Below are 3,912 nucleotides of genomic sequence, written 5' to 3'. Positions count from 1 at the left end.
AAATGAGATTTTGCTTAATCCAGCGTTTTTCCCAAGGCAAGAATTTTGTCCTAAACGTAAGATTGGATGGCCCTAATACCATGATTTCTCCTTATATACAATCATTGTATAATAATAGTATTAATCTCATCTAATATAATCCCATATCAATTAATCCCATGGACCTAATAGGCATCCAAACACCACCTACTTCACCCATTGTCATCCCAAACCTTGATATTCATGCATCAATAAGTTGTATAATAAAATGTACACGTGTCATACAATTAACTGCTAAAACCGTGATTCCCAAATGAAAATATTGGCCAGTGCTAGAATTAAACAAACGGATGCCTGTTGATCAGATAATGCAATCTTTAAATCTATTTGATTTTGAGAATGACCTTATCCACAGGTGTCGTGATTTTGACCGTTCAATTGGAAGTACTTAAATGCCAGGTGTACAAGTTCTGACTGCATGTGTACGAACGCTCACACTTCCACGGAGTAGAATATACCATGCGTGTTGAGGGATCTCGCAGTATGCTCCGGACTCTTTTAGGCCGAGAAACGAGGGCCATACACCCCCAGCAGTAAAAGTGTAAAAGTAAAATAAATAAATAAATAAAAAGAAAATGATCAGATACGAGCAAGGTACCATAGCCAGTAGTACCGTACCACCTTGCGGGTCGCGTAGTACATCAGCGTCATGGAAGCAGTAGCTCCTACCATGATGTTCGCTGGGGAAAGATAAAAATATCAGGCCGTTCCAATGATAAGGTGGGCCACTGAATTGGAATCAATAGACAACAGACGATCTCACTTAACATACTGTTGCAGGCCACTTATCATTATCAAGCATATCTGCTTTGAATTCAGATCATCTGCTTGCTACAAGCGAATTTTTCCCTGTTTTTCTGCATTCATGGAAGAATTCCTTCACAAAATGCATGGGTAGTCCTTAAAAAGATGAAATATTAATGAATACTCTTGTTATGAAAAGAATGGACTAACCTAAGACAACCAGTATGAGAGATTAGCAACCATAGGAAGGTTGCATGATCTCTATGAATCGTGGGACCACCCGACCACAAGCAGAGAATCTCATCGTCGTCGAGCTCTCTTTGCCATGACCAATGAGTTACTTTACGAGACAATTCAATCCTTGCCGGACATTGAAAACCAATGTCAAAACAGCATCAAACTTTAGACCCATTGCTCAGCCCTAGCTGGTCGAGCTTGGCTATCTAATACAATCTTTTGATCATGTCACGACCACTTAACTTTATCTCTAAAATCGTTTCGATATCTCTCCTAAGGATCTTGGAAGACAACTACAACCAACACTTACCAAGTAGGGGAATTTTTTCATCTATATAACTCACTCTAGGACTATAAATGGAGTCCCAATCTATAGAGAAAGGTATGCACTAAAACCCTAGCACGCATATAACCAAATATCCTGTCTAACCTTGGTATCGGAGAATCTCCTGCCTTAGCCAAGGACTTCATTGTCGTTTTACCTGTGCATGAACTCGGAGGCCTGGTTAGGATGACAAAAAAACTACAACAACAACTCTCATTTATTTATTTATTTTTGTGGAAAATAATAAAGTCAAACAATTTTGGATCCACATAATGATACGGCTATAACACATCTTACCGTAAGATAATCAGATGGACTAAACATCTTTTTATTGAATTACTAAAAGAGTTGCTTGTAAATTTTGTTGTTTTAGTGCCATTTATTATTTTTATGGTTTAGTTCAAGATTAACCAAATTTTTTGTTCTTCTAGACACTGTGGCAGATTATATCCATCAGATGGGTTAACATCGTAAAGATACCACATGGAATCTCTATAATTCTCTACTTTATCACTTTGTAATGAAAAATAAAATAAAATAGCACAATAACTATTACGGTAATTTCACAAATAAAACTTTCCTGACATTTTAGTATATATGGACATTATTTAATAAAATTCTAATTTGTTGAAAAATTTTGTGGTAAAAATTCATAATATTAAGAATGGAAAACAACTAGTTGATTAGCCCATATAACTGGCCTAAAGTTGTGCTTCCTATGTCCTACACATAAAAGGTCCACCCTCAATGATAAATCTGATCAACTGGGCCTCAATTCGTGGGAACTTAGTTCATAAATAGAATGAAGTGGATGATCCTGGCCATCCAATTATTAGACTTTTAATTGTTAGTTATTAGCTAACGTGTCAATGTGTCAGTGCTTATAGTTTAACCTTACATCTTAAGGCCACATTAAGACATTTGGAGTCTAGCACCTTGCTTGAAAGGGGTGCAAATTGGGTAGGGTCAACCCAAATCCAATTGGTCTGACTTCACCTTTTAAGTTGGGTTTAGATGAGATCAGCTGGGCTTAGGTTTAAAAAACCCTACCTTAACTTAGAGTTGGGTTGGGATGGATTGAGGTATATATATATATATATATATATATATATATATATATATATATATATATATATATATATATATATATATATATATATATATATATTAGGAAATCATATTCAATTCTTATATAATACAGAAACATATGAGTCATGATTATTGAAATTGCCCATGTTATGAACTCTTATGCTGGATAGGGTTTGTTATAGCCATCCATGCATGGATGATAAGGTAGATTATCGAAATTGCCCTGGGACCCACATGTTGAATTGTCCTATGTCTTTGAATAGCTTGCAGGTAAGTGGTGATTGTAAACTTTATTTTAGTAGTTAGAAATACTACTTTAATGTTACTATTTAATGGTTAGCTATTTAAATTTGTACATGCACTTCTACAATGTATAGGTGGATGAACTTGCAGAAAACCAAACCGTGCGGATCGCAGGCCCCACCTTAGAACATAATCCAGATCAATCAGATGGTTCTAAGTGGTCGTTTGGCACTGCGAATTTCGAGGGACTTGGGATTTGAGGGTATAGTACAAATCCATCAATTGTTTGGTAGGGTGGATTAGAGGGTGTTTTAAATCTAGAAGATTTCAAATCCCTACTTTTGATGAGTTTTGCAATTCCTTAATTTTGTTTGTATTTTCAGTCCTCACTTCTTTTTTTCTCATTTGTAAAGGTTAGAGAGTCAAGTGTGTAACATGTGTCACGAGGCTACTAATCAATTATGTATTTGGTCCACCTAAGATATTCTAAAATAATCAAATTATCAATTGTCTCACTGAAATTACTTCAATAAAATAATATGAAGAGCCCAAACATTGTCCATATAAATCAACAATTAAAAATCATTGTTTAATCATGGGGTTGTGATCCTATGCTTGTGGCTCATTTGAGGCTTAAAATTTCATTATTTTTGTCCACGGTATATATTTCAATGGGCTTATTATAATCATTATGTAAAACATCACATATGAATTCTCAGTAGGAATATTAAAAATGATTTATTAATTAAATTCAAATTCTTATAAATATAAAATTAAGTGAATAACTACTTTGGTATTACTTCCGAATCCAAGTGCCCATTACAATTGAAGAATTCCAAATCAAGGTATTTCAAAACTAAGGGATTTTTAATTCAGGTATTCCCAATTCATGGTGCAGAAGAAGGCCAGCTTCAACTAAAGTATATTTGTTTTTTAAGTATGGACCGTTCTTTTTCTTTCATTTAACTAAAGTCCATTGATGGACAGCTAGGATCATACCTTCGGTATCACTTTTTTGCTTGATGCTCCAACCACAGTGCGGCCCACATTTTGAACAGGTTGGATTATAGTACGTGTGCACCAATATGATGTGGCGTACATCATCTCCCATCTTGACCATCCAAATCATGGCTTCACTAATAGATAAAGCATAGTACAAGATACATTTATTGGATGATCCTGACCATCCATTTTATTTTCATGATGTGGTCTACAACTGTCTTTATGATTTGGAC

Source organism: Magnolia sinica, chromosome 1 (genome assembly GCF_029962835.1).
Source record: "Magnolia sinica isolate HGM2019 chromosome 1, MsV1, whole genome shotgun sequence".
Taxonomy (NCBI): Eukaryota; Viridiplantae; Streptophyta; class Magnoliopsida; order Magnoliales; family Magnoliaceae; genus Magnolia; species Magnolia sinica.
Note: the sequence above shows the minus strand (reverse complement) of the source record.